The sequence below is a fragment of the Megascapheus bottae genome, chromosome 23, assembly GCF_031878675.1.
Source record: "Megascapheus bottae isolate mThoBot1 chromosome 23, mThoBot2.hap1, whole genome shotgun sequence".
In the NCBI taxonomy this organism is placed as follows: Eukaryota; Metazoa; Chordata; class Mammalia; order Rodentia; family Geomyidae; genus Megascapheus; species Megascapheus bottae.
In genome coordinates this window covers 9,549,090-9,570,629 of record NC_143531.1, presented here as the reverse complement: position 1 = coordinate 9,570,629, position 21,540 = coordinate 9,549,090, and the positions used below count along the sequence as shown (strand labels likewise).

Sequence of the window (21,540 nt, the reverse complement as noted above, 5' to 3'; positions counted from 1 at the left end):
TCCCTAGTCATTCAGGAGCCTCGGATCTTAAGGATCACAGCTCTCAATCAACTACATAGACAAATCTGTGAGAATGTTACACTAGCAACTTAAAGCTAGTGTCAGGGGACTTTTATCTCAAATGATCCCGCAAAGAGCCAGAAGTGGAGCCATGCCTCAAGTGGCAGGGAGCTAGCCTTGAGAGAAAAAAAAATTAAGAAATAGTGTCCAGGCCTTGAGTTCAAGCCTAAGTACCAATATCATTAACGAAAAAAAAAAAAGGTAAGCAAGCAAACAAAGAAACCCATGTGCTTTTTGCTGGTCCTTCATAGGTAACTAGGAAGATGGTAGACATTCCGACTGCACATTGTCTATGGAAAGTAAGCCAAGAGTAGTGGGTCACTTTGACAATAAGAGGATCCTACTGGGAGAAACAGGAGCAAGAAGCCAAGTTATAGGCCTAGCTATCCTAAGAGTTCCTCAAGGGCATCTACCTTAGCAAAGAGTGATAACATCTCTTTCCGTGTAGATTCCTGCCTTGTGTACTGATTTACAGGAAGACACCAAAGGCCACTGTACCCTGGGTCTATCTTTACTGCATCTACAAGTATAACTGCTGGGAGAAGGGCCACCTGAACAAGTCCTGAACCTGTGCCAGCCTGGAGAGAACATCAACATATCACCCTAAGGCCAGACGCCTGGGGCTCAGGCCTATAATCCTAGCTACTCAGGAGGCTGAGAACTTGTGGTTTCAAGACAACCTGGATAAGAAAGTTTATGAGATGCTTATCTCCAATTAAACACCCCCCCCCAAAAAAAAAGCCACAAGTGGAACTGTGGCTCAAGTAGTAAAGCACTATCTCTGAGCTTCTCAGAGCTAGTGCCAGGTCCTAAGTTCCAGCCCCAGGACTAGCACATACAAAAAAAGATCTACAATTCATAATCCCCAATATGTTCAAGGGTTAATCGCAAGAGACTTCACCAATAATCCACCAATATAAAATCTCAGCCCTAGGAAAGAAGAGACAGACTGTGAGTTCAAGGCCAACCTGATCTCCACAAGAAGACCTTGTCTCAAGCATGAACACACACACACACACACACACACACACACACACACACACACACACTTATACACATACACTATAATTTGAAAAGTAAAGGCTTTCCAACAATATTAGGAAACCTTAAAAGAAGATGAAGATCAATTATATTGAGGTGGGCTTTCAGAATAAAATGGGAGAAAGGTCAAATATTGCAGGTGAGATTCCAGCAAGTCAGTTTGCCAGGGCCATAAAACTACTCAAGTAAAAGGGGCAGCTAGCTACCTAGGACTAAGAGGGTGAATTGAGGGCATACTACAGTAACTTATCCTATCAGCCTGGAAAATACGAGCCAATATAATAGGATTTGGCAGCAATGAGGCATCTTTGGGAAGGGTTGAGACAGCATTTCTGACCGCTTCACATGACATTACATTTATTGTTGCTTGAGATCTCCAATGAGGCTGGAAGGCAGGCAAGACTACAGTAACTGCAAACACTCCTTTATGAAAGGTTATATGAATTCTAGAATTCGGTACTTCACTGATACCCTTTAATGACACTAGTGTCATTCTCACCATAGCCTGGTTTGATTACTGCACACTATCTACTCTAAGAAATGGCAGACCAATAAAGTCAATGACAGTCAAGTTCACCCGGCAATTAGTGTCAAGGGGAGAACTCTGGGTCAGAATACCCAGGTCTAGAACTTGAACTTGGCAAGGTCTAAGAGAGAAAAGACAAGGTCACGATCCTCTTCAGAATGGAAACCCTACATGGTTGGCATGAAACTTATGTGTGAGGCACTCACTGAGGGCCTTTACACAGCTCAACCTCTCAGGTCTGCCATGCAATATATAAACATTTGGGCAAGCAACAGCAGGTGGGCAGGCGGGTAGGCGGGTGGCTGGTTTTCTTATATACAATGCTGTATATGGCTCTTGGGCACACGGAGTCTTTATAAGCCACCTGAAGTATAGCAAACACATGAGATGGGAGGGCAGGTTTGTTTGGCTTTTATTTTGCACAGAGCAACTTGGCTTCTGACTAATTTTGACAAGCAGAACAGCCTACATGCTTGATATATGCAAACAACATTAAGATCTGGGTGGCATTCCTCTCCACGATCTCCGATCTCCGGATGGATCCAGGGGAATCTGCCAGGGAATCTGCCTCAGGGGCTAAGATCAAGTCATGCCACAAAAGCCACAACAATGAAACAATGATCAATTCAACTAAGTCATCCTAAATATTATTTGAGGTTCTGGAAGAAGGCTCTTATGCCGCTGTGATTGCTGTCCATCAGACTTACTTTACTTAGTCAGATTGACTTCCAGTCTATAAACAACTTTATTACCCACAATCACCTGGGGAAACCTTGATCAAATCAGGCTAATTCTTCTAACATTCATCAAATTCCCACCATTGGCTTTTTGGTTTTTGATTTTCAATACCGAGGTTTAAAATTTCAGGCTTTGTATGGTTGGCTGGGCAAAGGTCATACTTTCTAATCTTTATGGCTTTATTTTTCAGATGGAGTCTCATGTTTTTGCCTGGGCCAGTCTCAGACTGAGATCCTCCTATCTCCGCCCATTCAGTAGCTCTGATTCCAGTCGTGAGCCGCCACACCAAGCCCAAATCCTGAAATTTGTAGCACTCCAAAAAAAAAAAAAAACAGTGGGTGGGAATGAGCTCGGATAATCAAGACTTAAGTAGATTGTCCATAGACTGAGCTGTCTTTCACCCATGTGGCCCTGAGGTAGAGTAGAGCGCTGATCTCAGAATCTGGGGAGCTTTTGATCTCAACCACACACTCCCTGGGGACAGGGATGAGTTAATCACTTCTCAGAGATTCCAATCACCTTTAACTACAAAATAATGATAATAATGCCATCCCTTGTCAGAAGCATCAAGAAGATTTATGAAACAGGTATGTGAAAATCATCAGGTTCACACTTGTTTTTGATAAACAAATCATATGCCCTAGCACTGGGAAAGAATCCAAGACCAGTTGCCAAAGACAACTTTCTATGTGAACCCTGTGGCCAACCATGGAAGGTGGGTGGGAGGGAGAGGGGAGTCTTCTCCAAGCAAGATGACCCATCTGATTCCTGATATTAGAACAACTTGCAATCTTGTGTCCAGCACACCTGGCAGTAACAGAGCTTCAGGATCCTGGGATACATTAGCAACTCAAGCCCGCTCAAAGCTGAGCATGATAACTTGTGGCCAGCTACCAAGTGAGTTCGTGGGAGAAAGACCTGTGCTCAAATCAGTTTGTGACTATAGTGACCTTTGACATTGAGCCTATCCCTTCTCCCCAGAAGATCACACACACACACACACACACACACACACAACATTTGGCTTTCTTGAAGGAAAATTAGGTATTAATCTTTCCTTATCTCAACAATGGCTAGCGGACATGGTTCCTAACCATCTGCCACTCTTCCTTATCTCTCCCCTCCAATGTTTTATTCATCTCACTAGATGCTCTCAGTATCAACATTTGTGTGTGTGTGTGTGTGTGTGTGTGTGTGTGTGTGTGTGTGTGTGTGTGTTTGTGCTCAAGGTTAGCACTCTGCCACTTGAGCCACAATTAACTGGAGATAAAAGTCTCACAGACTTTCTTGCTGAGGCTGGCTTAAGCTGTGATTCTTGGATCAGCCTCTTGGGTAGCCAAGCATTTCAAAAAACGTGACATCAGCTCCAGGCCATATTTGCTTTGTTTTATTTAAGTCCAAGAAGAAAGGTGGAATTTAGAGCCAATGTACACACCTGGGCCTACATTGGATGATACCTTTCAGTCTGGTACTGTGCTGAATATGCCTACCTATGGGTGAGAAACACCAAAGGCTCGCCATATGCCTGGCCCTTATAGGGGGCAATTTCACCCAATGACTTTATTTATCTGCCTATCCCACCTCTGACCTGCTTCTCCACCCACAGAACAGATTGCTAGGTGTGAGTCAGGGAGGCAGAGAAGGAACAAGCAGAGACATGAGCACTGGGCCGTGAGTAGCATGCTGCCACAAACTTGCTCTGGGTGCCAGGCCCCAGAGGGTGGGTGACAAATATCCCAACCAAGTTCTGGGGAATGTTTCTAGGGCATCCTCACTTCAGAGGACTCCAAAGCACAGAATTAGACCTGCTGAGACAAGGTTCTTATTTGATTCCTTTACCTACATGAGGGTCAAAGAATACAAGTACTCATGTATTCTTTTATTTATTTTTTGATCAGTTGTAGAGCTTGAACTCAGGGCCTGGGTGCTGTGTCTGAGTTTTTTCACTCAAGGGTAGTGCCCTACTACTTTGAGCTACAGCTCCATTTCTGGTTTTCTGGTGGTCAACTGGGGATCAGAGTCTCACAGATTTTTTTCCTGCATAGGCTGGCTTTGAACTGTGATTCTCAGACCTCAGCCTCCAGAGTAATGAGGATTACAGGTGTGAGCCACAGGTGCCTGGCTTTTTATTGATGCATTCTAAAGGGCCCACAGCACCCAGCCATTAGCTGCTTTTGGCCAAAACTCATTCTGAATGGAAAGAACTTTCCTGATGAACTGATCCTTATGCTAAATATTTTAACAAAATCAATAAGTGAAAGAGCTCAGTGTGGAGGCATATCTCTGTTGTCCCCAAGCCATCTGGATTCTAAGTCAGGAGGTTTGCAAGTTCGAGGGCAACTGGGGCTATAAAGGAAAAACTCATCTCCAAAAAATTAAAAAAAAATGAATTAAGATATAAAAAGGAAACTAGCAATTAGCATGACCTCTAACACAAAGTTAATGGCTGGGATGAACTCGAATCAAAAGTAGTGTGTGCTGGCAGGGTGCTATTCAGGAGGCTGAGATCTGAGGACTGTGGTTCAAAGTCAATTCAGGCAGAAAAATCCCCATGAGACTATTTCCAATTAACCACTCAAAACCCTGAGGTGGTGCTGTGGCTCAAATGGTAGAGCATTATATGCCTTGAGCACAAAGAGGCTCAAGGACATCACCCAAGCCCTGAGTTCAAGCCTTAGAGTTCAGGTGCCAGACACTCTGGTGGTTTGTGCCTGTAATTGTAGGAATTTGGGAGGCTGCTTTCAAGAGGCTCATAGTTAAAGGTTAAGTGCCAATGGCTCATACTTTTTATCCTAACTAATCAGGAAGCTGAGATCAAAAGGATTGCAGAGGTGGTGTGAAGCCAGCATAGTTAGGAAATTCCAAAATAACCTACAAGAAGCTAGGCTAAAAGCCTAGCTCAGTAGTAGAGCACTATCCTAGCAAACTGGGCAAGCCTGAGTCCCCTGAGTTCGAACCTGGTATTAGCCAAAAAAAGTAATCCATTATCTGGCCTAAGAACAATGAAGATATATAATTTATGGGGATTAGTCAGGGCACTGTTCCATCGGACATGCCGTAAATATTGCATATTAAAAAGACACACAGAATTGTTTTATTGCTGACAACCTAAGGAAAGCAACTGAGCACAATGTAACAGCTAAGACATACTACAAACAGGACATCTGTGTACTCCCCCATTGAGTAAAATTTCATGATGAAGGGGACATGGCCTTTCACCTATTTGTTACTATTTCCTATAGTCTCTGTGAAAGGTAAAAGAAACTCAGTTCAACACCTCCCAGTCCCTGGTCCTTGTCCCTCAGATCCGGGTACATGGCAGTTATCTGGGTCCAAGTACCACAAGATCCCTGAGCCAATTATCCTATTCCTATTTTCTCTAGGGACATGTTTATGGTTTAATCTTTTACCTTTGTTAGATTAGTAGATTGTGGTCCCTGTGGAAACTCTGGTCCATTCCTCAAGCTACATTCCTCAAGCTACATAAAAAGAAACCCATGGACCCATGGGAATACCAATGCATTATGGGGCAGCAAGGGGCCTATGAAATGTCTAGTACATAATGAACTAAATCACAGATCTGAGGCAAAGTTTCCTATTCCTTAACCATAGTACTTCTAAAAACCTGGCAGTCGTTTTACCTTGATTCATGTAATTTTCCATAGTGGTTGTGGTATTTTATCTGTGATTGCAAATTTTGTTTTGCTTTGTTTTTGTGTGTGTCCTGGTCCTAGGTCTTGAACTCAGGGCCTGAGTGCTGACCCTGAGCCTTTGTGCTCAAGGCTAGTGCTCTTCTGTGAAGGCCAATTTTAAGCACAATCTTGGGATTGCCTGAAATCTTCACAGGAAGTGACATTCATCTAAGCCACAGTCCTAGCACTGGGGACAAAAACAGCTCAACGTTAGACTGCACATTTGCTGTGCTTCAAAATAAACCCAGTCATTAATGAGGGTTTATTCTTTTTAAAATTGTTGCAAGATTCATATTATACAGTGTTAAATTTGAAGTCCCTTTTCCAAATGCATTACATTGAAATAATTATTATAAGTGTGAGAAAATTCTAGTTGAAGGTTTTCAAAAGTGAAATATACAAGTATACAGCCTTTCCTTTCCTTTCTGCATGGTGTCTTCTCAGGGGATGGCTCTAGAAAGAATACTTCAATCAAGCTTAGTAAATTATAATTTTGATATTAAGTGTTAAGTACCTGGCTTACATACATTTCTCATACATTACCTTACATACATTTTGGGTAATTAAAAAAAAACTTTAAGCAAATTTCTACAATAAGAAAATATGCCCTTTAAAAAGTTGTGAGGAACCTAGCACTGATGGCTCGCACCTATACTTAGAAGGCTAAGATCTGGAGGATTGTGGTTCAAAGCCAACCCAAGCAGAAAAGTCTACAAAACTCCATTTCCAATTAACCAGACAGATGCCAGTCTGGAGGTATGGCTGAAGAGGTACAGCATCAGCCATGAGCAAAATCACCAAAGGAGCATAAGATCCTGATTTTAAGCCCTAGTATACACACACACACACACACACACACACACACACACACACACACACACACGAAAGAAAGAAAGGAAGGAAGGGAAACATGTATGATTTATGTGAATAGAAATAATGTCCCTTTTTCCCAGATACTACAGAAGAAAGTCATACACGCTTAACAGATTAAATTTTTTAGCAGAAGAATTATCTTGTGAGGAAACAGCATTTTAATGCTCACACAGCAAAGACATTAATTATCCTAATTTAGCTGGCATACAAATTACTACCATATTAATTATACTTAATACTAATTCTCCATAGCATTTATTTTTCTACAAATAATAAACCTATAATAAAATGATATTTTATCATATTTAAATATATAGGGCTTTTTGGCATCCAGAAATAAGTACTTTGCTGTATATATCTTAAGAATAGAATATTATCTAAATGTTTTTGGGAGGGGTGGGGGAGGATGTCATGGGGCTTGAACTTGGCCTGGGTGCTGTCCCTGAGCTCTTCAGCTCAAGGCTACCGCCCTACCCTTTGAGCCACAGCCCCACTTCCCTTTTCCAGTGGTTAATTGGAGATAAGAGTTTCATGGTCTTTAGTGCCCAGACTGGCTTTGAACCTCCATCTTCAGATCTCAGCCTCCTGAATAGCTAGGATTACAGGTGTGAGCCACTGTGCCCAGCTTTTTATCTTAATTTTTAAAAAGAGTTGAACCCAGATTACCTCTTGCAACAGTTACAGAGATTTCTAAAAACTACATGCCATACAATGCTCACTGCTAGTGGCTCACGCCTATAATCCTAGCTACTCAGGAGGCTGAGATCTGAGGCTCATGATCTGAAACCAGTCCAGGTAGGAGAGACTGTGAGACTTGTATCTACAATTCTTCACCCCAAAGCTGGAAGTGGAATGGTGGGTGAAGTAATAGAACACTGGCCTTAAGCAAAAAACAAAACAAACAAAAACAAAAAAGAAAAAGAAAACTAAGGGACAGCATCTAGGTCCTGATTTCAAGCCTCCCTCTACCCCCTCAAAAATATATATATAATTGGCTGGAAGTTTGGCCTAGCGGTAGAGTGCTTGCCTAGCAGGTTCAATTCTTCTGTATCACCACAGGCACAGAAAAAGCCAGAAATGGTGCTGTGGCCAAGTGGCAGAGTGCTAGCCTTGAGGAAAAAGCCCAAGGACAGTGGTTAGGCCCTGACTTCAAGCCCCAGGACTGGCAAAAAAAAAAAATATATATATATATATATGTAGATAATATATATATGTAGATACACTGTTTGAACATTCTCCTGTAGCTTCCTCCCATTTTGACATGAACAGAGGATAGGATAGGAAATGAACGTATAGAAACCAATACTGGATTAGCTGAGCCTCCTAAAACCTGCCTAACTTGGTCAATTAGAGGATAACTAAAATGTTAAAACAAAACAAAATAAGAGAACCAACAAGCCTATTATCTGTGTCCGCAGAGACAATCCTTCATCTCTCTAAGAGAAAGTCGCGGAGAAATGAGAGTCAAAACCATGGGCTAGGTGCCCTACAAAGCAGTTCTAGACTCTCACCTACATCATACACCACCAATCTCGGAACTCAACCTTCCTGGCCTCAGCCTTCCAGCTTTCTCTAAGTCTCACCTGTTTTCCCAGGCTTTCTGCAGAATGAGATGTCTATACTAATGATGTATTCTCCAGGTATGTAGCAGCATCTGGGGCCAGGTGCCACAAGATCCCTGAGCCAATTACCCTATTCCCTGTTTTCTCTAGAGACCAGTTTAAGGTTTAATTTTTTACCTTTATTAGATTAGATGACTGTGGTTTCCTTCGGGGAAACTTTGGCCCATCTTGATACATTCCTCAGGCCATATAGAAAAATTGCAGTTGATGGCCTTTATCACTAAACAAATTAATAAGAATCAAATGGTGTAATTTATTACTGCAAAAAGGAAAGTATGTTTAAGGTCACAGCATCAGTGTGAATCATCTTTTATCTGAAAAAGCATTCGTGACAGCAGATAAGTGCAAAACAGGATTTTCCTACACTCCCTTTACACTTAAAGTCTATTGATCATTGTAATGTTAATTCTAGCATACATTCTGGTTATTTTTCTTCTTCCTTGCTGGTTCTGGGGCTTAAACTCTGGACCTAGGTGTTGTCCCTGAGTTTCACTGTTCAAGGCTAGCACTCTACCCCTTGAGTCCAGTTCCACATACAGCTTTTTTGATAAATGGAGATAAAGTCTCATGGGTTGTCTTGCCTGAGCCGCTTTGAACCTCAGTCCTCAGATCTCAGTGTCCTGAGTAGCTAGGATTACAGACATGAAACACTGGTGTTCAGCTGGAAAAAAAAATACTTTTATGTCACTTTTTCTGATTGGAATAAATGGTCTGGTTACTTAGAAGAGGGCTAACAGTCCCTAAAAATTAGGAGGATCTCACTTAAAATGTAGTTGTGCTAAACTGATGCCTTTTCTTCTTAAAAAACCAAGAGGATAAAATATGCTTCACGTTTTGCTTTGTTTGACAGTACTTGGATTTGAATTCAGAGCCTTGCTGGGTAGGCAGGTGCCCTACCACTCACGCTGTGACCCAGACCTATTTTGTATTATAGTTATTTTTCAGGAAGGGACTCACAGTTGCATGACCCCAATGTTCAGCTTATTGCCTGAGACTGGGGTCTCCCGAACTCTTTATTTAGGCTGATAGTGATCCGCCTTCTGCCTCATTAGCAGCTAAGATTATAGATATAAGCCACCCTGTGTAACCTAACATATATTTTTAAGGAACTAGACAGCCTTTCACATTTCCATTAAGGAGTCGGATATGGGGCATAACGCAGTCAGATCATTTGAAAATGATTGAAAAGTCTTAAACGTTCCTGCCTCTGTGTACTCTGTCCACAAAACACATTGCGCCTACCTACCTCATTGCTAAAAGGGGTTGCTAGGCACTCATTTCCACACTGGGGAGGGCACAAAGAGTAATCTGTTTATAAATCAACTGCTAACAAACCAAGAGTAACAGGAAGCAGCCATGTATTTTGACAAGTGGGAAAGAGAAAGGCTTAGCAACAGCTAATTCCATCCAAGGTCAACCAAGCAGGTTTGGAGAGCTTGGCCACCCTTCCCAAAGCAGTTTGGATCTGTTCCATCATCAGTGAGAAACCACTACTGAATTCTCCACCACAGATCTGTTCCCTAAGATAATGAGGAAGGAAGGGGGGGGGAGGGCAGAAAAAGGAGTGGAGAAAACCAAAAGGTAGTGGGAAGGAAGCCACCGCCAGCAGCAGGTGACACCCAGATCTGGGTTTTGAATTTGAGAGGGCTGTTTTATTTTGCGTGCGCAATTACACCCCCGCTGGTGAATGGCATATTGGAGCAGGGCAGCTGAGGAAGAGGAGTTTGATTTGTGCCACTGATAATCCCCAAAGAAAGTGGGGCTGAATCACACAGAACAGCTGCTTCGGGTCACTGAGGCCTTTCTCCCCATCTGCTACATCTGGATGTGCGCAAGCGGACCCAAGGGGAAACTGAATGCCAAGTGAGCTCGGAGTATGGAGGTTAAGGATCACAGAAGGCCTTTTCTTCTAAAACATTTCAGTAACTACAAAGAATTAGAGAAGAGCCAGGTAGTAACAAACCCTCTGCAGTCACACATCGTGTCACAATCACAGTACAGATTCAGAATAGTATCTCTGAAAATAACCATGTAAGAATAATAATTAAACACCAGCTATATGTCAAGGGGTCCCCGGGTGGCTCACTGCTGTAATCCCAGCACTTAGAAGAGACTGAGGCAGGGAGACCATAAATGCTACAATAAACAACATTGTCTGTTTATATCTATTAGTGAATAAATAAGTGAGTAGAAACTTCATTAGGAAACAAACTGGGTGGGTGCTGGCAGCTCCCATCTGTAATCCTAGCTACTTAGGAGGCTTTAAGCTGAGAATAAAAGTTCAAAACGAGCCTGGACAAAAAAGGCTGTGAGACTTTCTTGTCCAATTAATCACCAAACAACAACAAAAACAACACACAGAAGTAGAACTGTGGTTTCAAAATCTACACAGGAAACCTGGCTCACACTTTGGGTGAAACCATCTACACTAACAGTGTTTTCTCTTGCTAGTCTCTTTCCAAGTAGATGCTAGATTGCTGCCAGGCCAAGTTGAGGTCATAAGACCTTTTCTTAACCATCAGGTCCTACCTCACCAGGGGCTGTTCTGCCAAGCTCTCCTTTTCCACCTTCCTAGAACTGATAAGACTACATGTTGCTTCCTTGGAAATTTAACTGACTCCACATAGCCTTCCTGCCTTCCCTCTTTACCCCTTAGTGAAATTGTGGGGGACACTAATGGAACAAAAATACATGTGCTCCTAAACGCTGAAGGCTCACACCTGTACCTCTAACTACTCAGGAGACAGATCTGAGAATGGATCGAAGTTCAAAGCCAGCCCAGGCCAAAGAAAAGAAAAAAAGAAACCTCTATGAGACTTCAATTAACCACAATGATAATAATGATAGCAATAATAATAATAATGAAATAATAATAATAATCCAGAAATAGATCTAGGGATAAAGTGATAAAATACCACCTTAAGCAAAAAAAACTAAGAGATAGTGATCAGGCCCTGAATTCAAGCCCAAGTACACACACACACACACACACACACACACAGCACCTGCTGGACTGTTTAAGTTACAATAGTGAAGGTTTAATCCTCATAAATCTGCTAAGGTAGACCTGCCAATTCATTATCATCTTCATCCCACATTAAGACTGACTACTATAATTATCTCCAATTTGGAGATGAGAGAGGTAAAGCAGAGAGGCTAATTAACCTGAAACATCACTCAGCTCCTCTGAGATAGATGGAAGACTTGAACCCAGTCATACTGGCTCTACAGCCAATGGGCTGAACCACCAGACTCCCAAACCTACACAAATATTCATTGCAACACCTGCAAAAGCATGGAAAAAAACAAGAAACCCAACAGTGCAGTTGTGCAGAATGAATCTAGCAGGAGGTGTCTTCCTTTCTCATCCTGACCCTCACCACTTCCTCCTGGGACTACTGACCTATAGGTTAGTTGTTGTTTCAATCAAGTTTTTAAAAAGCACATTTCTTTCCCATGTACTAAACTAGTTGCCAGATCTGCTCTAGGCTTCAAAAAGTTAGTGTATTACAAGCCACGGATTATCAATCCTTTATGTTTTTTGCTTTTTTTTTTATTTTTACCAGTCCTGGGGCTTGAACTCAGGGCCTGAGCACTGAGCTTGCTCAAGGCTAGAGCTCTACCACTTGGGCCACAGCACAACTTCCAGCTTTTACTATGTATGTGGAACTGAGGAACTGAACCCAGGTCTTCATGCATGCTAGGTAAGCACTCTACCACCAAGCCAAATTCCCAGCCCCTGCTTTTAGCTCTTCTTGTCAACATGATCTCACATTTCCCCCAGGCGATGTCCTTGAATCATGCTCTTCCTATATACCCCTCAAATAGCTGGGATTACAGGCACAGGCCACCAATGCCTGGCTTTCAGGATTACTTTGTTACCATTTTTGTTTTCTTTTGGTCTTGTTTGTTCATTTAGGGGTCTTTGGGAGGGTAGGAGGAGAGCCCAGAAATGGAGGAAGAAAAGGTGAACACATGCAGCAGTGGTACTTACTGGACACTATGTTGAAAATGAACTGTGCAACTGGTAGGTGGGAATGAGAGAGAAAAACGAGGAGAACTCAAGAGAAGGAGTGACACTGTTCAAAAAGACATGTTTTGGGGGTTTTTTGTTGTTGTTTTTTTTGCCAGTCCTAGGCCTGAGTCAGGGCCTGAGCACTGTCCTTGGACTTTCTTAAGGCTAAAGCTCTACCACTTGAGCCTCAGCATCACTTCTAGCTTTTTTTTTTCCCCCTAAGTATGTGGTATCAAGGAATTGAACCCAGGTCTTTAAGCATGCTAGGCAAGCACTCTACCACTAAGCCAAATTCCCGGCCCCTAAGATATGTATTCTTTACCTGACTTAAGTAACTATAACCCTCTGTATATCACCTTTATCATAACAATTGATGTTTTAAAGAGTTTTTTTTAATGTGATCATCTTCAACCTGAAGGATGGGAATGTTCCTTCTGAACCAGAATGCAAATTAGCTCAACTTTTCTAGACATCAACCTCGCTGTAAATACCAGAACATTTAAGAGTATGTTGGTGATGGCCTGTGGGAGGGAAGATGGATGTTCAAGAACAACCTGAGCAAAAAAAATCAATCCTCATCTCAACCGACAAGCTGTTTGTAAACAAGAAAGTGAGGATAGGACTGTGTGATCTCTGGTTGATTCTACGCCAAAATGTGTGCCCTTATTCAAAATGTAACTAATGCAACACGAGCTGGGGTATGGCTCAAGCGATAACATGCCTGCTTAGCATGCATGAGATCCTGAGTTCAAACCCTAGCATGTCATGGGGGAAGAACTAGTTTCCTCAACATTATAATTTATATGTATCTAAAGGAAACCATCAGGTAACTGAAGAGATTAATACATGAAGATATTCAAGAGGAGTTGGGGGTGTTAAGTCATCAGAAGATTGCTTGCCAATCATGCAGAATCTCGACAAAGGAGAGGGAAAACAGGTTGATGATTACTTCTAATAAGATACTAAAAACTTAGCATGTTTTGTATTGAGGTTGGTTTTCCACAAGAAGTCCAACCATACAAGTAATCACTGAGGCTAGAGTTTTAGTAATGGAACATATTTATTATGTACAGCGGGAGAGGGGGCAACAGAGCAAGTAAGGAAGAAGAGAGCACAGGAATGTCGGGTGCCCAGCACAAAGGTTGTTATATAATGAACAACAGGACTTGTCCACTTAAACCTATGGAAAAGGTCTGCAAGAAACAAGAATGAAAGGGATTTCTTTCCTATACCTTTGTATTCATTTCTTTTTTCCTGTAAATAGTTCTTAAGATTGGGAAGAGAATTTAAAACAAAAACAAAATACAAAGCACCCTTTCAGCCTTAATGCTGTGAGAGCTAATCTCTCACAAGAGGGAAGAAGACTTCCAGGCTGCACATGGCTTTTGTCAACAGTGAGTGGCAGTTAGCAGGACCTAGGAAATCTTGCCCAAGGGAGGAAAGCCAAGCTTCAGGCAGTGCCAGGTGGAAACTTGAACTCCCAGAGTCTAGACCCACGCTGAGTGTGTGAAATTCCCTACAGAGCAGCAGATGGAAGCTTACTACATGCCACAGCTTAAGAAGAAATGCCCTGAATCCAAATCTGTGTCATGGTTTCTCCTTCAGGTAAAACTGAATTAGAGTTTGATAATCAACTTTCTGAAACTGTAAGTATTAATCCATGCTCAACAAGCAATATTCAGAAATGCAGTGATTCTTCCTAATGGCTTACTCAGTTTGTACCCACATAGATGGGTTTAGTGACAATTCTAAGAGACAAGTACAAAGCCAGTGATGAAAACCACAGAGATGTTGTCAGGACAGTTGAGATTTTCAAGGGCATTGTTTCATGAATCTTCATGAATATTCAAATGAGGGAACATTTGCCCCCCCCCCCTGTATGATATCTATCCATCCAACCTTTGTCATATCTAGAGACCAACCATACCTTCTTATTCCTCCCTAGAAGTGAGCCCCACCGAGCCAGGTTTCTGTTGTACAAAAGATAATATCTTAAGAGTTGCAGTCAGTAAGTAGCTGGGCCAATATTATTGAGACTCTATACAGATCCAAGTTCTTTAAGTCTATACTACAACTCATAAAGTTGAAAGGAAGCTGTAGAGAACAATATTTACAGTACTTTTTTTCTTGTAAAACACCTTTTATTGAGCTTCCTACCCTCTCATCACAATGCTAGACCAGCTCTTAAGTACATATAGATGTTGATAGGAGTCACGATTTCTTTTTTTCAAAAAAGCTCATCATTTCATCAGATGTTTTGCTTTCCCCCCACTAACCCTCCAGGCCCAAGATCATGAAATTCTCAACTCCAGAAGACTGGATTCAAAACACTGAATTTCCATAAAGTGCTTCTCCCGATAAGGTAAATGAGCTTAGTATTATTTAAGCTCCCTGTATAAAAGACTTAAACAATATGGCATAAAAAGACAGGAAAAAGGTAAGGATCGCAGTGATTATTAACCAAATCAAAGAGATTTTAAATTTCAGCAGTAATTTGGGGGTAAATCCAAGTGTTAAATATTCAATTTCAGTAGCTTTAAAATACTCACTAAAGTCATATTATTTCAGATATTTTTTTCACCATGGATAATTTTTAGGACTTCTTTTGCAGTGAATTTTAGAAGTCTGGTTAGCTCAACAAGATGGCCATGTGTTAGCAAGAAGCAGATAACAAATGACCTTTCATATGTATCAGCTTTCATATATTTAAAATCACTTAATATGTATTATGAGCACATGCACTCCATACATACACTCATTGATGTGATGTAGGCTTATCTTTGTGTGTGTGTGTGTGTATGCACACACTGGTACTAGGGCTTGAACTCAGGTCCTGGGAACTGTACTTTAGCTTTCTTACTCAAGCTGGCACTCTACCATTTGAAGCACAGCTTCACTTCCAGCTTTTTGTGGACTGGAGATGTTTCATAGACTTTACTGCCTGGAATGGCTTTGAACCATAATCCTCAGATCTGAGCTAGGGTTATAGGAATAAGTCACTGGCACCTGTCTGATATAGGCATAATTTGTACTCTAACAAAGATAGCCTTCAGAATTTTAAAGAAAAGATTCTCAACACTGTTATTAAAAGTTAATAGTACCATGAAAATGTTATAATGAAACCCCCTATTTTGCACAATTAATACAAGAATTTTTTTTAAAACTTGCTAAAAAGAAAAACATTTTAAAAGTCAATTCAGAAAAATCAAAACTTGCTTCTAGGATAGCTGTTAAGATATAAAGGACTGAGTTAAAACATCTGAAATTTATGTAGGAGGATGGAGTTATTTCACATAAAGTATGATCATATCCATATATAAATGTGACTGTTAGTGAAACTTTCCCTATTGCTAAATTTAAAAAGGGGGGGAAACCCTACAATATCAAAGCCTAAAGATAATGAATAAAAGTATGAGAAAGCCATGCATGAGCAAAATTACTTCCAGATCGCATGTCCACTTTATCCAATTTATTTCATTGTATAGAATACCACAAAACACCTGCTACTCAATCCACTTAGCAATAAATAACCTCAAAGCTAAAAATCTTAATTCCTCACTATGGAAATAAATCATGATAAATACACATTCATGAACTAAGGAGACTTGCATGGTCCCATTCTTTGGGATAATTCTTGCACAATAGACTTGCAAAATCATAGTGCATACCCTCAAGCAATATTCTTTTAAAAAGGAAATATATATATATATATATATATTAGCACCAATTAGTTGCATCAGGATATTTTACACCGACAGTGTACCTTGATCAGGCTTTCCCCTAGTCACTCTTCCTCTTCCCTTCTGTTCCTTTCTTTAACCAATCTCAAGCTTCATAGTTCCATTTCCACACTTGTACATAAAGTATTTCAGCCATATTCACCCCTCCCTCTCACTGCAGCTGTTTTGCATTCCAGTCATTCATTTTTAAGTGTATGTTAATTGTTCCAGGGGTTCTCAGCAGTGGCATCTCACACATGCATGTCAAGTATTTTAACTCTTTGCTTATTCTCTCTCTCCATCCTCCCCATCCTCTATTATTCTACAACATTCAGTCATCAGGTAATACTTTTTATTTTTAAAGGCAAATCTATCTGTAAACTGACTTCTTGGAGGTGAAATACAATTAGCTACGCTGTTTTATGTTATCCTCTGAACAACTATGCCAAGAGTTCACATTTGCCCCTACTATATACAAGAATTTGGATGAGGGAATGAAGTTGTAAACCTGAGCAGCACACTGCAAAGTAAGTTTTCACTCATTTTCCAGGCTCATCAACAGGAATAAGATATGTGGCAGAGGTAGCTTTCCTGAGTCAAGGCCTGAGCTTATCTAGCAAAGAAAATACAAAGCAAGGTGTTCTGAAGGAACATTAGAAGCAGGTGGATCTGGGGGAGGGAGGAAAGGAGGGATTGAGAGACAAGAAAAGATAACAGAGGGGTTGGGGGGGAGTTGCATCACCCACGTCTGATAGCCATTAATAAAGGGCAACAGCTCATCTGGGTCCATATATAAAAAATGAAACAATCATCAAGATAATTAGTAGATATCTAATTCAAGAGAATACTGGGACCTACAATAACTCAAGTCACAGATACAAAGATTTAAGAATGGGTATCATATTGGCCTTCCTTCATTTTATTTGTTGGTTAACACATTTCATGGCTACTGATTATTTTATGCCTTAAATCTTTCTAGCAGGCCCACTCATAGCCTGCGCATTGCCTTGGATAGAAAAACATTTCTTTGAAGATAGTAGGTAAAGCAACTCTTAGATATGGAGTGGACTGACTGAAGGAGCTAAATTCTAATGTGTACCTTGACAGTTTGGGGGTCATTAGCATAAAAGCAATCAGAAAAATTTAAGTTCCAAGGGGGGGAAAGCCTATAAATAATAATAATAATAATAATAACAACAACCACATAGTAACTAATGCAAATGTACATGTGGATGGTGATTTGCAAACTCCTTAAATGCCTCTCACCCTTACGATTTTTCAATGCTAAAGTTGATTGTTATCACTATGACTCTCTGAGTTAAGAGGCCCATGAAGACAGAGCGTTTTCTTAGACAGGAAATTCAAATCCTATCTGCTGTAATCCTAATACTGATTACTCTTGCTTTTTCTGCCCTTCCCCAGTGCCTAGACTGGGTTCCCTCATTCACACATGCAAACAGAATTAAGGGAGCAAATTAAAGCAATTTCAGTAGAGGAAAAACAACAGTCAAATGCTAAGCTTCATTTAAAAAGTTCTGTGAACTTTAAGAGTTCATACAGGTTAAGCATTTTTTCCTTTAATTCTAAAGAATTACACCATATTATTTTATAGACCTCTCATAAGAACATACAGAGGCACAATTTCTTTTGTAGTCTTTTTTTTAATTAGGTCAAAATAAACTGAATAGAAATGCTTCTTACACTGGAATAGTATTTGAATTGTAAAAATTCCTGTTTTATAATCTTATAATCCAGAATACAAAACAGAAAACAAAAAAAGAAAAAGAAAAAAAAAAAAAGCCTTCTGACCATCACTCCAGGAAAAAAGGGGTGGAGGAGTCAGAAAAACATACAAAGTACTGAAAGGCTAGATGGGGGGGGGGGGTTGCCAGCAGAGGAGGAGGGCTTGAAGAAGTGCTAGGCATGCCCTCTGCTGACATCACCACACATACATAATGTTACAGCAGTCAGCACAGGCCTCCTGCTTTCCTATTGGTGAACACTGTGTCAGCCGACATCAGAAGATAATCACCATTGGCCACACAATTACAACTAGAGCAGCTAGCATCCAGTGTAGTTAGCACAAACCTGGCTGAGGGCTGAGGGAAGACACAGCTAGAGCCCTGCTCCTTCTCACTCAATGAATTTTATGTCACCTTCCCAATCATAAGGTGTTTCTGCCTCCCTTGCTGGCTGTACTTAACAAAATTAAATCAGCTTAGAGAAAATAACAGGGAAAGGCCAGACATCTTATAAAAGAACAGAATATCTCTATTTTCAAGCTGTTAAAAAAAAGTCACAAGGACTTTTCAGTGTGAAACTGGATCTAAAAAAAAAGTTATTTGGAGCTAAAAGCAGGCATTTTCCTCCCCTTTCCCCCACACACCTCATATAAGAAACTCCAGCCAGATTTTACATGGGATTATTTTTAATTGGACATGTACTTTCAAGACATGAGATCGGATGATTCTCTAAGAGAATACACTTACTACTTTGCATTTCAATTCTATTCCAATCTATTATATAGAAAACAATTTCCTATATTTAAAAAAAAAACGCTACTGCCAGAAAGTGTCAGGTTAAACATCAAGGCAGCAATGATCCCATAAACATGCCTATGTTCCAGCCCTTAGAGTTTATGAAAACACAATCTATAAGTATGTTCATCTAAGGGTTGTTTAACAAACTCTTCTTGTTTTAAGGGACTCTTTAACAGGATCTGATGCTAGCTAGCACAACCACTTACTGGAAAAGCTAATTGACTCTCTTTGCAATACTCCAAGAGCCCTTGTAACTCAATCTTAAAGAGATACATTATCAATTCTCCAAATTTTAAGCATTGTTTGGGGCTAGGTTTATGAGTTTCATTTTTTTCAAGAATAGCTATAAATAAATTGTAAAGACACAAGGCAGAAAGAAGCCTTACTAGTGATTTTCTTCCAGAAGACTATTTTAAGAGAGTAAGTGTGGGAGCCGTGAGATGTTGTAATCCCCTCCAAGTTTAAGCAATGATTATGATTTTATGCTGTTCCTGTTAACCAAGAAGATGAAGTTCATTTTCTCATCTACCTGGCTCAAGACATGGAGGGAGGTGAGTGAGGTGAAGAGAGTTCTAAAATCGGGGCTTGACAGGACCTATTGGGAGAAACTGAAAAGGAACTGAATGATGGAAGCAAGACTATCTTCGAAGCAGAAGGTGTGGAGCAGGGCGGCGTGTGATCCAGGGACACAAGTCAACAGAACAGGGATCTGAAATCCCACCAAATGAGTTAGAAGCCTAGCTCTGAGTATGTACGGGTATCACTGGCCTTAAAATGGACATCATTTAGCTTGAGTCCCTGGACAAGTAAGTGTCTTCTGGTACAAAGTACTCTGCTAGCTGCTTTCTGCAGCACCTAGGACGGAATGGAGTTAGGGACCTGTCCCCAAAGGGGACTGCCGTTCTGCTGGGGGAAAGGGGGGGGAGATGGGTCACCGACCCATATGTAAATTTCCTCGCAAATAAAGATACTGGGGAAGACAGGTACAGTAAAACAGCTTGGAAGAAACAGTGATCCAGAGAAGTGGATGGTTTTATTATTATTATTAGTGATTGATTGGTTGATTGATTTTTTACAATCTCTTGAGTACTATCTGGCTCTGAGTACTTATGAAGGGAATGGATCCCAGGGCCGGGGGGGTGGGGAGGACGGTAGAGAGGAAGGAAGTAACCCTGCAGAAAAAGCGACAAATAGCTCACTAGGTGGGAATGCCCCGGCGGGAGTCCACAGATCGTAAATTCCAACCGCCAGGTCGGGTCTGAAAAGCGCTGCCGCTGCGAGGGAGAGGCCGGACCCCGAGCGCCAGGCGCCGGGCTCCGCGGGAGGCAGGGCGTGCAAGCGAGGGCGGGAGGAGCCGGAGGCCAGAACTCAGCCCCGGGCGGTCCGAGGTCCTCGGGCCGCCGCCCCCTCTGGGCCTTCAGCGCCACCCCCTCCCCGGGAGGAGGAAATGCAGGGACCGAGGGCCGCGGTAGGGCGGGCGTCCGAAATACCTGGGCCTCCCCTGACCCACCCTCACCCCCACCACCCCCGGATCGAGACGTGGCGCCTGACAAATAACCTAACTACCTTTTCAGGCTGAGCCCCCCGGGGATCGCGGCCTCTCAGGCTCCGGAGGCCCCGCGTGGGAACCCGGCCCTGCACCGCACGTGCCCGCCGCCGCCACTTCCCGATCCCCTTCCCCCGAGGATCGAGCCCCTTCTCCAAAGTCCCGGCGCGGTCTACGAGCATTCTTCCGGGGTTCCCCCCCCAAGGCCCACCGCGGTCAACAAGCACACCGCCGACCTTGCCAACGCGCGGCGAGCACTCCGCCGGAGTCCCGGCCCGGATCCGCACACGCCAGCCGGGCGGGAAGAGGCTGGAGGCGCCAGCCGCACCTCCGGACTCGGGCCGGGGCGACTCGAGCGTACAGGAGTGTAGCGGGCGCGGGGGAACCCCTCCACCAACCCGTCCCACCCCCCCACCCCGCCCCAGGGGCCGGGACTCGCCGAGTCTCGGGTTTCCCATTAATGATGGTAGGAGAGGGCAGGGCTGGATGCGCGCGCACGCGGCGCCCCAAAGCCCCCAGCGCCCCGGCGCCCCCCACTCTCCCCCAGCCAGGCCCCCCTCACCCCCTCATTTCTGAGGCCATCGGGCTAGTTGGTCTGGCCGGGGAAGACGTAGGGCGAGCGCTTTACCGATAGCTAGAGCCCAGGCAAGAGGTGGAGAGGAAAAAGCCAGCCGCGCGCACCCTCCCCGCGGGCCGGTGAGGCAAGGTGACACCGGATCGCCTCCCACCCGGGGATTTTCTACACGATCGGTGCAGGGAACGCGGTAAACAAAGATGGGGTTCCCCTCCTCCCCTTCTACGACCCCAAAACTTCCGGGAAAGAGACGCCCCCCCCCCCCGCAGACACCCAGGACCCAAGGACTCTGCAGCCTGAGGGGCGTCTAAGCCACGCGCCCGCACGCCAATCAGCGGCTTGGCTCTGAATTCGAAGGGAGTGTGTCCAAAAGGCGTTTCCGTACCACAGAAACTACATCATGGCGCGGCTTCATTCATTCGTACTACACGGCTCATTGTCCCCACCTCTCCGCCTCCCTTCCACTCCCCCGAGGTCTTCCGTGAAACCGGAAAGAGGGATCCGGTCGTGCTGGGGACCCCGGGGCCGGGTGGGAAGCGGGGGTGGGGGTGGGGTCCCCCCACCCCTGGAAACCTGGCACCCGCCCTGGGAGCG

At 42.9% G+C, this 21,540-nt stretch overlaps 1 protein-coding gene across 3 annotated transcripts in view; it reads right to left on the bottom strand.

Moving 5' to 3' along the window:
• The window catches only part of Elovl6 (ELOVL fatty acid elongase 6), an 84,587-nt gene that overhangs the window by 61,721 nt on the left and 1,326 nt on the right, over positions 1-21,540 (bottom strand). The gene's annotated exons all lie outside the window — the stretch shown is intronic.